The sequence below is a fragment of the Stegodyphus dumicola genome, chromosome 9 (genome assembly GCF_044657685.1).
Source record: "Stegodyphus dumicola isolate Sdum_Otavi_A_Nest chromosome 9, ASM4465768v1".
Taxonomy (NCBI): Eukaryota; Metazoa; Arthropoda; class Arachnida; order Araneae; family Eresidae; genus Stegodyphus; species Stegodyphus dumicola.
This window is the reverse complement of record NC_140776.1, coordinates 5461149-5475793: the sequence shown is the minus strand read 5'-3', so window position 1 is coordinate 5475793 and position 14645 is coordinate 5461149.

Below are 14645 nucleotides of genomic sequence, written 5' to 3'. Positions count from 1 at the left end.
TATATATTATCAGAATGAAATTTACTGTTACGTAAAAACATATATTTAAAACGTATTTAAACACTTCCGATGGTTTGCTGTTCATTGCTTATTATTGTTAGCTAGTCTAATGCTATTTTTAAAAGGTTAGTAGCACTGATAAAGATCACTTATTTTTGTGATATACAATGGGATACAAAAGATCTGTAAATAAAAATTCCAAAAACTGCGGAAATTCCAAAATGGATATTAACGGAATTTTGTTCCAATTGATGATGCCGTTATACTGATGCAAGTAATATATTATTTAAAATTCCTTTTGCAGTTTATGTTGTTAGTCTTAAAACAGTTGCTTTTTTACAAGACGAACTTGAGTTTTCCCAAGTAGAACGAAATTTTATGATTAAACATCATTTCAGAACGCATAAATGTAATTGCCATGCTATCTATTTCATATTCTTTGTTAACGTTGGAACATTTTATGCCTACCTTCGTTTATTTTATCCGAAATTAGAAGTGACTGCAGTTTTCCTCAGATTACCAGGGCTAAAGCCACTATTATGCTGGGTACACGAAAATTTGTTAAGATTTCTTTAAACACTTCAAAATCTTTTCGTAAGAATGAGCTGAGAATTAACGCTCGAACATAAAAATTCATTCTGATTGGGAAAATCTCATCTCCATCTTGCACCAATCAAACGGTCTTTAAAGTTAACAACATAAACTGCAACTGAAATTTTAAGTGATGTCTTACCTGTAACAAGTAGTATATAGGCGAAACGCATTGGATCAATTTGCCATTAATGCCCATTTTGAAATTTCCAAAATTTTAAAAGTTTGATAAGCCCAGTTTTTCAATTTCCTATCATTTATCATCGTGAGGATTGTATCTGATTTCCAGCATAAAATTTGAGAGCTTAAAAATCTGCAGTACATTTAGTTTTTTTAATAATATCATAAAACGTATGAAAAAAGAAGGTACATCTGAAAATTCTCGATGTGGTTTATTAGCCCAAAAGGGGAATTTGACCAGAAGGCCTATTAATTTCATTTCGGCTTTTGCACTGGTTCGCTATAAACGGCGTTTCACTTTTCAAATTGTTGCCACCAAATATTAGAGCGCAGTGTGCTGTACAACTTGCTCTACTTCTATACAGCTCTCTCCTTAATATTGCGCTAAGGCCCTTAGGATTATACGTGATGAAACAGGTTTCTGAAGATGCATAGCATATTAAGCTCGGCAGTCGCTGCTTTCGCAGTAACTCTTCTCTTTGATGTACCAGTACTCATTTACTACGTCCGTCTACCAGCAACTGAGCGGTAAAGTCGCTGAACGCAAGTGGTTCTGATTTGGGTTCGATTCCAGGCGAACGTACCTGTTTCATGGGCGTTTTCGTGGTTTTCCTTATGTGTAACGTATATATAAGCCAGTTTCCTTTAAAAAGTCCTCCACGAAGGTATCTTTTCCCTTAGACAGATAGCCCTTGGGTGCTTGGCTATAATTAAAACACCAAAAACAGTGTTACCTTCTTGTTCTGCCAGTAACTTACGTATTTAATTTTCCTTCCATAACAATGCCTTGCACGCTGTGTCTTGAAAATAATATTTTAGGCTCTCATTACTTTAAAATGTGATATAAATGCACCAACATGCCAGGATGCAGATTCTTTACGTTTTCAAGATGTACTAGATTCTTGAAGATTTAGCTGTCGTCATTACCGTGAAACAATCCCAAGATTTTCAGTGTGTTACTTGCATATGCCTACTACTGCATAATAGTGACATTCCAGGAAAACGCCTTTAACTTTTAAATGTACCATCTTCTCCACGCATGAATGTCCATACACTCCATACAGTAATGTGTTTATAATCATAGCATATATAAGCTGCTGACCATCGCAGTACCAGATGTTATTTTGAAGTACTTGTTTCGTATTCTTGAGTCACGTATACTTGAAAAATAATGTATATTATGAATAATATCTAATACAAATATTAAGAAGTGTAATATGGCGTAGAGACAAAGTCAAACAAAAGTAAAATTAGCATAAATGATATTTCGGACGCATATAAGAAGATTTGTACTAAATAGACCATGTAACATGAGTTACATGATGTATAGTAGTATGTTTAATTTCATTCAATATAAATAATTACCATTTGCTGGATATGCGCTATTTGCGTTCTGCAGAAATTTACGCTTCGAAATTGGGTAGCAGCCCGTGTGTTGAGATGATAATTGGAATGGGTTTTTTTTGGGATTCAGCACAACAAGGCTGCTGAATCCCTACAAATGAGGCTATAGTTGCGCAGTCAAAAGTAACGTTCAGGTGCGTCCCGTTTTTGTTGACCAGACCTGTAAACACACGAAAAAGGGGGCCAGGGAAAGAAAAAAGAAACGTGTTTTCTCTGGTCAAACGTCACAAAAGAATTTGCTACGACCAAATATCACATGGCTTGAACTCAGAATGAGGTTATGTTCGCAATGGCGAAAAACTGTTAAATATTTTTAGTTCTCATTTTAGAAATCGTCAGTACGACTTTAGGAACAGAGTTTTATTTATTTGTTTGTTTATTAATTTATTTTGTTTCGGATGTTTTCTCAGGCAAGTCTAGTGCGACATTTAATTTCCTGATGTAAAATATTGTTAAAAGAGACCTTTATAGCTGCTGAAGATGAAGTTTGTGAGATATATATTCAACTGAGGCTGGTATCTGGAGTGAAATCCCTCTCTTTTGAGGTAAAGTTAGTATGAACACCTTTGCTGTTTACAATATAATCTATCTGATTTAAAATAACAGCTCACTCCGAGGCTCACTAAGAATAGAATAGAAACTATGTTATCATTTAAACCCGGAAAAAGATTTTATGAACAGAAAATGTTGAAACTGTTATGTTTCTTTTATTAAAGGTAAGCACCATAAATGCTAAAGAAATTCAACTTTCAAATTCCCAACATTTTTGATCATGTTGTTTTATTTTTTCCATTCTCTGTGCTCCATGTGAAACACGACAGGATACATTGTGAGATATGTAAGGAATATATTAGTTTGGAATTCGAAAAGAATTAGTCTGGAAATTTGAATCAATATTGACAACAAGAACTTTTTTTATTTCTGACATTTACTTAAGAGAGCAGATTAGTTTATTCTACGCAAGTTTAGGAAGAACGAAAGCGTTAACGTTTGCATTGTTGCTTGTCTATGGGTTCGCGGATTTGGCGTGATTGACGACAACATTTAATGAAGAATAAAACACAATTTATTAGCCAGTATTACCCAGGACAGTTCCAAAATCAAGTTTACACTGCTACTCCGCGTACAAGCAGGGTTTATATAGCTTCTGGACTGCTTTCAGGAAAATTCTGCGCCAAACCAGTAAGAATTCGTTTTAGAAGGTTCTCCGTCTATGGCATATCGCCAAGTTTTTCACCAAATGGCGATTCCTCGCCAAATATGACAAAACTACCTTCCCTTGCTATTGGCTCTAAACGCCTCTCAACCCTCCTCCCCACAACAAAACTAGGCCTCTCAAGCTTAAACCCGCCTTGCGGGGAAGCTATCTTACTGCAGCTGGGCGTTTCGTAACAGTCTGCATGTTTTTTAATCTTCTGTTCAAAGCGAGAAAATTACAGAGAAAAGCTCAAGGCTAAGATAATCAAAATGTACGTATTTCGAGTTTTGACTCTAAAAAATTAAATGCTACGTGCATCTGCAAAAAATAATAAAATATAATAAATTAGTAGTTAGTTAAAAATTACTTCATTCTGTAAAAAAGATAAAAAATTAAAGTTATAACACCAAATAATTTAACTGTTGATATGAAACAGTCTCCACTTTAGTGTAGAAATATTCTTTGAGAAACTAGAAACTATAATTTTTTTTTTTTTTTTTTTTTTTTTTTTGAAAGATAAACACAAGTCTAAGAGAAAAGCAACAAAAATAACATTCTGATCAAATACAAACCAAAACCTCGTGCTGCAGACATGCAGACAAATACATCATTTTATCATGGAAGAATATATTGACTCGCATAAAATTATGCAAATTTAAAACAAAATGCTAAAGAGTTTTTTTCAATACTTTTTTCCAATCTGAAATTCCACTACTAAACGCAATCAAACTGGGAAAAATGTTCACCAGTAAATATCTTTCGAAAGAAAAAAAAAATTACATGTTACTAAAAGGGTTAAAAAAAGCATTTTTGTCTTCGTCTAGTGAAACATTATTTTCTAAACCCACGAAGTACTGTTTTATTTCTACATTTTTTATTTCAAAATTAGGTCAAAATAATAAGAGGGAGAAAGATACATAGTTAAGACATTATTTCTCACATTTTGTTTTTAATATGTTGATATTCTCAAATGTTTTTATAAAATAAGTGTATCTTTTACTTATTTAGAAACTATTTTCGTTCATAATCGCATGCAGTTTTGTATGATAAATTTAAAGCCTAAAGGAAACATACAGTTAAAGAAAACTGAGAATTCCATATTTGTTGATATACAATTTTATTTTGGTCTTCCATTAAAGTAAGAAGTTTGTAAAATTTATCGTATTCCTGTGATGTATACCTGTGATGCAATTTGTTACCACGTCCACCTGACAAATGAAAAGATTCGTGGATAGATTCTCACTGAAGCGAAAGTACGATTTTCCTGTTTTCTGCTGTGAAAATCGCATAGAAGTTAGTATAATAAAGCTTTAAAAATTAATGTGAAGAGCATTTTTAGACTTAGATTTTGTTATATATTTTTCATGTTTTGTTATCCAAAGCTTGTTCTGAAGACATATTAGATGAAAAAATCTTATGCTTGAATTTTAACTCACAAAATATTTGGAAATTTTGCTGGAAACCTTAGCAGATTTGTTTATAGTGAAAAAAAAATTAATGTAAAGATATTTCATTTGCATTACAGTGTCATTAAGTTCTTTAGGCGAATATTTATACATTCTTCAGCATTCTGTACTTTTATAATAAATTTTGTTAGCATAATATTTTTCAAAAAGAGGGCAAAATACTCCATAAAAATTATGTACACATAATTAGTGCTCATATTACGCGCACCTAACCGTATGAAAATAATGCTTCAAATTAATAGCAATATTTAAATATTACTTTTGTTAGAATATGATATACTGCAATCTTCTCAGCAAATTACTGAAACTTATCAAGCCTAAATTCTCAATAGGTGTTTTATGCTAAAGCATATGCTTTTAAATTGAGGGAGAAATTACAATAAAATTATAAAGTATTAAGACAGATAATAGTAAATAATGACAAATATTAATAAAACGCAAATCAATCGTCTTTGCGTTATGTATGCAGCTGATTTTCAAAAGAACTTTTATGTTCATGTTGAACCAGTGATAAATAAGCAGTTTTAGTTAGATCTATCAATTTAGTGGATAAGTTCTACTGATTATTTAAGAAATAATTCTGCTTAATTGGTACTTAAATCACAGCTCTGTGTTAAACTCAGTGAACTTCTGTTCTACGACAATGAACTAGCTAGTCTGTAAATTAGCTGTTGTTCTACCAGAAAATGTACATTTTTCAAATTTAAATTAGCAAAAATATTTATTTAATTACAATTTAGGGTATAGAGTTTCATATTTAATATAAAAAGTAAAACTGTGCTCTGGCGTCTCTAAATTTACAATTACTTTTTTCGCGTAGAAGCAACATAAAAATTCATGATTGTATTTAATTTACTGAATAACATGAGTTAGAAAATAAAATATTTATGCATGAGAATCTTAGAAATATTTAAATTAAGTAGAATCTGTAATTGTGGTTTCGGAAAGAAATGAATACGAGGCTTCCAGCTTACCAGATGGTTGTAACATTATAAATTCTCTAAAGATTATGCAGAATTTTTTCGGTTTCTTTGATCTTACTTAAAAAAATGTCTTATTACAATTCTCGGCCTTCGTTCACTTAACTTTCTTTAAAAGCATGTCAGATTATTTTTTCTATAAACACGAACTCATTCTTTTTTTTAAATTCTGTCAGACGATGCAGACGATATATTATGTACCAGTTCTCGTTAAACGTTTCTTCAGTTTATTTATTTTTATTTTAGATGTGAATTATTAAAACCTAGAAGATAACTTTTTTTCTCCTCACGTTCTATTCCTATAACTTCCTTCATCATTTATATTATTTTGCCATGGAAAACTAGAATTCTAAGTTATGGAACGCAAAATTGCATTTCTATTGATTTTTTTCCATTTTGGAGATAGAAGTATTTATGAATACTTTTTCACTGAAATTAGGAAAGAGAAAATTTGTCTTATTGCTTTACAAAATCTTTAATGTTTTTCTTGGAAACCGTGTTAAATTAATATTTAATTACAGAAGTAAATTTTACTGCTATTTTGAATTTCAGTTGTCTTTTCTTTCTTCTGGACTTATCATTCAAAACATGATAAAAACTCATATCCTTTCCTTTTGTGTTCCTAATTTCCTTTTGTACTCGTTATTTATTAGTTACTGTAATGGATAAACCTCTAAAACATAAGTTTCTTTATTAATAGACAAATTGGTAGGAATCATATATCTGATTTAGAATATATAAGAATATATAATGATTGAAACAATAATATGAAAGTTCATTCTTTAAGGTCTCTTAAAGTAATTATAAAATATTTAAATTTGTAATAGTCTGGTGACATCTAGGTTTGAAAGCCTAGATGTCACCAGACTACTAAAAAGAGCGTAGTGGTATTTAAAAATCGAGATATTGAAAACTTTTTGAAAATTAAATCGATGGGTATTCCGAAATCCAATCCCCAGAAAACAATTCCGATTATACAACTGACGTGGATCCCGAAAACAACATTAGCTCATAGCCTAGCACAATCTGCTACGCAGCTCATATGGTGAACCAATATTGCACCTATTAAAGGAAAGATGGCAACACAAATATTCAACCATTACAAAGCCCAACCCATCAAAATTTGGCCAGTTTCTGATTGCAAATATTATAATGATTGAAGAGGTGCAGGTAAAATTGATCTGCATTCACTGCGAAAGTTGTTGGGAAAAAAATTTGAAACTTATTATTATTGTTTGTATTTTAAATATGTGTTTTTATTTCTGTGGACGTCTTGTAAGAATGATTTACGTGAAAACGCCATATATTGGAATAAAACATTTTTTATCGTTAAATTTCTAGCAAAAGCAAATTTTTATGTCCATTCACTTTAGAAAAAATAATTACTCAATATAATATCTTTCAACATCTGCTTACTCAAACATTTTACGCTTTTTTAAGAATTTTATTAAATGCGACTACTACAGCTGCTCACAAGATTCCAGAATGATTTCCACTTCACGACGCGTGGACAGAAATCGATCCAAAATCTTTCCACATTTAGCACTTCTACCGATTAATCCAAGGAGGCTTATCTGCCGCCGCTTTGAACCATTCCGCAAACAAAGAGGAGAGCAAATGAGACAAAAAAGACAGAAATAAAGGACAACGGCATTAATTCGATCAAAGAAATGACACGAATAAGGCAAAGGAATTTCTTGAACGTTTTCCAGACCCATTAACGGATCTCTTTGCAATACTCGACCCAGGAGAACTGTACTCAATATTTGTGAAAGGCTTCTGCCTTTCAGACTGCAGCCTGAAATGCCTGAAGAAATCAAGAGGTATACCTCTGAGGTTAACGAGAAAGACATTAAGATATTATTTCTTTCAATCTTATTAATAACTATTATTGGTAAGAGAAGCTATCCATTTAAAAATGTAGAATATATATTTTGGTTTTATTATTAAACAATATTGAAAGTACTATTTCCTTTTGTGTTTGGTATGAAAAGAAGTTTGAAAAGCTTATTCTTTCCTTCGTTATCATATTTAAACATAAGACTAAATATGGATTTCATCAGCCTCTTAAAAACCGTTGTTGCCTATTTTTAATTTTTTTTTGAAATAAAGTTTTATTGTTCTAAAATAAAAATACGAAAATTATTTACTGCTTGTTATTTACTTTTTGATTATTTTGTTTATCAGACGAAAAATATGTTTGTAATATTTTTTTAAATGTTGTAAATTTATGTTATCACGGAATTTCAACGAAAGAAAAGGGAGTTTTGAATAATTTTTCTTACAACTTGATATCAGTTTTTGTGATTGATGGAACATATTTAGTAAAATCAATAGCATAAATTGTTACTCATAATTTACTCTCGGCATTTTTTAAAGTCAAAAGAAGCCCGTTTTAGGCGAAAATACAATGGCTCTAGTAAATCTTTTTTGGTTATATTTGCATTTTTCATTAAATATTAAAATGAAAACTAGGAGCATTAATGACTGTTTTGTAAACAATCATCAGTATTATGATTATACTTACATAAAAAGCAACCAGTTGGATTACCGATCGAGTCATTTTTAAGGCAGAATGGCAACATCTGATAGGAAACTAATCGTACGATTCAGTAATTATAAAAGAAACATCTTCCTTACAAAGCTTTTGCAAATCAGTTATTCTAATATTTGCCTATTTCAGACAAATAAATTAAAATAAAGTTAAATGTTTTAGAAATTCCTCTGTACTTTTATACCTGGGTTCTAAATGCTGGAATATTCTTATACATTTTTCAAAGTGTGTTCACTTTTCTAAATTCCTAACCCTTTATTAGACATTCATTGACAACGTAAGTAGTACAGAGCATGTTTACCCAATTTTAGAACGATTTCTATGATTAATTAAGAAAAGTAATTGTTGTGGAATAAAAATTTCTGACACCAACTTATTGCTTGAAATACGAAATGTCGTCTGCCGTTTTAAATTTATTTTCTTTCGAAATGTTGCATATAAACAACTGTGGATTGAAGGATATGATTTGGCGCATTCCGAAGAGAAATATTCCTATTTCATAATTCCCTGGGACTTGAGTGACAACTAGATGCGCCAGCAGGTGGTGAACGGTCCTGTATTATATGGCAGCATAGCTTCAAATAATAAACAAGAAGCCGCGAATCCCCTTCCATAACCCTGGTATTATGCGACCCGTACCTAGGGTGAATGGCGCTGCAGTTATAATGTTCTAACGGAGCCTCTAGAATGCCTGACAACTTCTAGAGTATTTTGCCTCACTCAGCAACAGGCAATACTGGGTGGACTTTTTATACTGTATTTTCTTTTCTAGTTTATATATGTTTGAACATGACAATATAATTAGAAATTCGTCTTTTGCAGGCAAAACCTCTGAGGTAGATCTTTCTTCTCAAGACAAGGAAAACCAAAAGAAATCAGTCAAAGGAGCAGAAATGAATTCTTCATCGAGTGAGTTAGAAATGACCTCTACTCAAGTTATTCAAACCACATCTGTAGAAGGGCAGGAAGCTGTTAAAAACATGACTGCCTCTCTAGATAAAATCAAATTGAAAAGAGAATGTCCAGAGCACAGAAATGAAAAAAGAAAGAATGAAATGTGCCCGAGAATTTAAAATTGATAAAGGTACTTGGGTTGAAAACCCAAAGGGAAAGGTAGAAAAAGGCAATCTCAAAGGATGGAGCTCAATACAACCCCAAAGACTGTCAAAAGAGACAGACTTGAAGGTCATACCTTCAGGAAGGCTCTTACGTTAGTCAAGATGGCTGTACTCATTGAGGGATATCCTGAAAAACATTTATTGGAGGAGCAGGGTACTGAGCTTGAACTTCTGATAACGTCGACTACTTGAGTATTTTCAGCACTAAAGAGTTACATCTGAACTGTATTAAGAGACTGTTAGACATTGTATACAAAGGGGACGATCGAAGCAATTGGAGCTTGAAGCAATGGGTTTGATGCTTTTGGCAAAAAATGTTATTTAAAAGCAGAGGCGTGTGATATCTGGCAAACACAACCATGAAGAAAAGAAGAAGAATATTCCTTAATTCTAAAACGTTATGAAATTAATGATATTAAAAATTTCTAAGAGCAAAATAAGCAACCTTATTAATCATACAGAAAAAATCATCAATCACTAAATCTATATGGAAAGAAAACTTCAAACCAATATCCGATAACCTTACAAAAACGTACTGTTTTTAAATTTCTAATGTTTTTTAATTTCTTTTATCCAACATGACGAGTTTCTCAGATCGAAGATATTGGATTAAAGAAAATGTTGGTTAAATTAGAAAAGGAAGCTATTGCTGCATCTTACACTCGCAAGCCGACACATTGGGTAGGAATTCCTATATTGTCAGAAAGATGAACAGAAATTTTAGGTTATGTCTTGAACTTCAGGATATGAACCAAATAATTTAGATACAGCATTGTAAAAATCTTTCTACATATAATATAGTAAAGGAGTTTCAAATTAAAGTTTTTTAACCTGTATTAAATTTGAATAAACGAGTGTTGGCATATGACGTTAGATGAATGAAGTTTTGAAATTTGTTTTTAATGCACTATTTAGCACGTACAAATTTAATAAGATGCTTTTCTTTTGATCTTCTGCGGGCCTAAAACATTCCGAAAAGGAGGAAAAGATATTTTTGATTAGCAACTCTACCTCAGAAAGGTGCAAGTATGGAATAATTTATTTAACAACCATAATTTAATATTGAAAATCTTCAAGACTGACTTTGGTAACTTTTCCTTTTGACTTAAAATTAAGCACAGTGACGCGTCGAAATACGGATAAGGCTGAATCAAGTAAAGTGTATTATTTACAGGAAAATAATAATAAAAACGGTACACATACATACCTCAAGTAACATTTGTAAAGATTATGTTAATTTTATTAACAGTTAAATTTTAAGTTAAAGTTCCTTTCCTGTCAAATTCTTAACTTCAGCTTACTACTTCCGGCCAGAACGTAGTTTTGGAATCTTGCTGAATATTTAATGAGGAGGAGCGGTATTTAAACCACGAAGTTACTTACTGAGTCAGAGATAATCAGAGTTTCTGATTTACGCGCGTCTGCTTTTTTTGGCCACTCTCTCTCTCAAAGCTGTTATTACGCTCGGCCGTACTCAATCCCTTGCTAAGCTTCGTAGTCAAATAAGTTAAGGGGCTAACTCGATTTGAACCTTGATAGCTTCGGCTATAGTTCTTTAGTTAATTTTAGTTTTAGTTTAATTCTTAGTCTTTTAAGTTCAAGTCCAAGTACGGGCTTTGTTTGTACCCTCCCAGGCGGAGTTTTGTTAAATCTTATTGAAATAATAAAGAGTTAGTTACCCTTCTATCTTGTTGTTTCTTGTCACCGAACTCAAGCGATTATTCTCTTATCAGTTCTTAGATTCTTCACTTCCAAAATTAACTTAGAATTCCAAAGTGAGGAACTCTACATATTAATATTTATCGTTTATTAATAAGTCATCCGATTCCAGCACTTGGTACACCGTGATTAGCATAGCAGTCCCCATAGAAACAAAGCATGTATTTTCTACTCTAACTACGGTTATCCTGATAGGTAATTTTGTGTTAAACTTTCAACTGTAAATATGTATGCTACACGGGAACGTAAACTCACCGCTAACTAATATCATCGATCATTCTGCTTTTAACTGCTGAAATTAACAGAACCTGAGATTTTATGCGTTTCAAGACATGAGAGTAATTTTCCTCTTGACCTTCATTTTAACTATGATCGTGTGAGAATAATATAGAAATATTTACAGATGATTCTCTATTCGTTATTACTTTAGAAGCATCCGTGTCCTATGAAAGACTGCTTTAGAGCTTAAAATCTCTTGTATTTTGCAATTTAAATGCGTTATATAATTATTTACCAAATGGACACATATTATTCTCTGTTTTATTCCTAGAAATGTAAATTAATTGCTAAAAACTGCGTGTAAAGTGCTTGAATTTTTTTTAATATAACCATTTATTACTATATATTATTATTATTTCTTTATAAGAATTATATTCTTTAAAAAATTGAATTTTATTAAAGAAACACTTATTTCAGTATAAAGCATTACAACAAGTAGAAAATTTATACTGAAGCTTTTTTTAAGCGGTGAGATCTTAATCAATAAGGAAGAGTTGTCTGATCATTTTATTACTCTTTAAAACATTCATTTCTTATCGGAATAGCGTTTAAATTCATCGCAGTTTCTTGTATAATATTTAAATATAAATTAAGGTTTGGTAAATTATAAGGTAAATTAAACTAAAGCGAAGGATCACATTTGCACATAAACGGCATAACTCCTTTGAAATCGATTTCAAAAATTAGTGATTTATTCTTCCTAGAATGGAGAATTAGCAGTCATGTGACTAAAACTAATAATCATTGGTAGTTAAACATGGATTCGAAACTTGACAAACAAACATATTACAGATATATTTCCAATTAGTTTCTATACGCAGTTTTAATATGGGTCAGTTTCTCTTAGAAAACCCTCCACGAACGTAAAACTTCTCTTAAGCAAAAATGCCTTACCATATTTGAGAAAACATTATTAACATCTTCAAAAACTTAGGGTAAGATTCTTAAAATGAATAAATAATTGTGGAAAAAAAACCGAAAATCTCTTTAAATGAAAAATAAATATCCTAAGATTAGCATCAATTGTTGCAGCATTTAATGAAACTTGTGTAAATATTATACACACAAATCCTTAAAGTGCAAGAAAGAAGGAAAAAAGTGTGCTTGTCTATAGGTTTTAGTTTGCCAAAACACGGAAGTATTAATTTTTATTTAATTTAAATTTGAGCTGTATAAGCAACTATGAGCTACATTGGCGAAAGCTGGCTTCAAACCCCTAAGAAACAAAGAAGAATTTATTCAGAAACCAAGAAGTTTTTGTACAAGATATTTTTTATGCTTGATATATATTTTCACAGTTCGTTGTTTTTGATTGGAAGAACAGACTCAAGGGGAATCATACTGGCTCGATCAAAATCCCAGCATTCTCTGAGGCAGCAGAAAGGAATAGGAACGGCATGCGGATTAAGTCTAGAGAGACAGAAAATATGAAGGAAAAAAAAAAGAAATATTTTATGCTTCTTGAAAATAGATCATTTTTGGGTGCTTCCATTTGTTTCTGAGATTGGTCATGTAGCTGAGAAATTCCAAGTGTGCGTGTGCTAAGAATCATGTTTTGGAGATATGAAGTTAGAAAAATTCTTTTTATAAAATTTCATGTCGAAACCATTTGTCTTTCCGCAATGATACATTTGTTCATATTTCTCCACTACTGTTTTAGTTTCTTCCGATGAGTTTCCGATGTTTTAGTTTGTTTACATTTCTTCCGATGGGAAACGAACTTTCATCCTTGTGATGGTGCTTTTTCAGAAACATAAGTATTAGCCTAGGATATATATCATAGTTATATATTTGTAGATGTTTGTATAAGTTTTTCAGAATTCAGAGTATTTAAGAAGATGAATTTTGTATTTGATTTACTGTGTTAATATTATATATTTTTTTTATAATTAGAAAATTTGCCTTAAATAAACTTTATTAATTGTGAGTTTGGCGTAGGTTCTGCTAAATGTATTCCTAAATTGATAATTAACTTATCTCTTTCATTTTCTGACAATTAATAAAGAACAAAGGCTCAAATTTAGGACTTCATATTACTAAAATTTATTTCATCTTTTTTAATCCCGTTTGTCAAAATTAATTTTTGCATGCTGTTTTGCTTATGTTTATATGGTTATTTTTTATAATTTACTGAAAATCACTCTTTTTACTAAAATTTCCAAAACCCTTATCCTCTACAGTGATTCTTTATTGAAATCAAGCAACCTTCTTGGACTAGATGAAAAATTATCCTGGACATGTTCTTCGGTTAATGCCCATTCTTCGGTTAATGTCCATTCTTCGGTTAATGCTAATTTCTCTATCATTAATAAAATTCGAAATTTAATTTAAAGGCCTTATACGTGACTCTCAAATCATTGAGTAATTTACAGATTTTCGAACTGTGTTTTATATATAAAACTAAAAGAAATATGAATATATGAACTAAAAGAAATATGAATATATGAACTAAAAGAAATATGAATTTAGTACTAAAACACGAGTTTGAATAGAATTTGCTAATGTAGGAGCATGAATTTACTAATGTAGAATTTGCTCTTTGAAGGGCAGGAAAAGGCAGTTAACTTCGCCCACAGAACACATCCCTACAAATCAGTCTCTATGGTACTCATGAAAACTGTTTTTCTTTTTCAAACAGAGTGCAACTTGTGATTGCAGAGTGCATGTGCTGCATTGCCACTCTGTTCTTACAGGCTTTTCTTGGTGCTGCGGAGTGCAGATGTCTTCAATGGCTGATGCTTATTTTCTTGAAGACGAATTGCTGCATCAACTACTGGCTTATGTTTCTTGATTGCCATGTAATGAGTTACAAGGGAACTTCAGAAGCGGTCAGTCTGGAAAACCACTCACTGTAGAAAGAAAAGAAGAGCCAGGGTGGTTACTCTATGTAACCACCGCCCTGGCTCTTTCTTCTTTTGTAACGAATTCTAGACAGTTTTCCATAACTCTCGATGGCAACCGGCTTTTCCCGGTATTACGCTGAACGAGCAGAACAGCAGAATATTCCACGTTGGGACTTTGAGAAGAGAGTTTGAGCTCCACTAGTTTGAGTTATAGAGATAGAGAATTTGTCTAATGATGACAGGTATGATGGATGTCATCCTGGATCTTCTTGTGGTATCTGAACATTCCACTGGCTTGAGATTTCAGCAATAT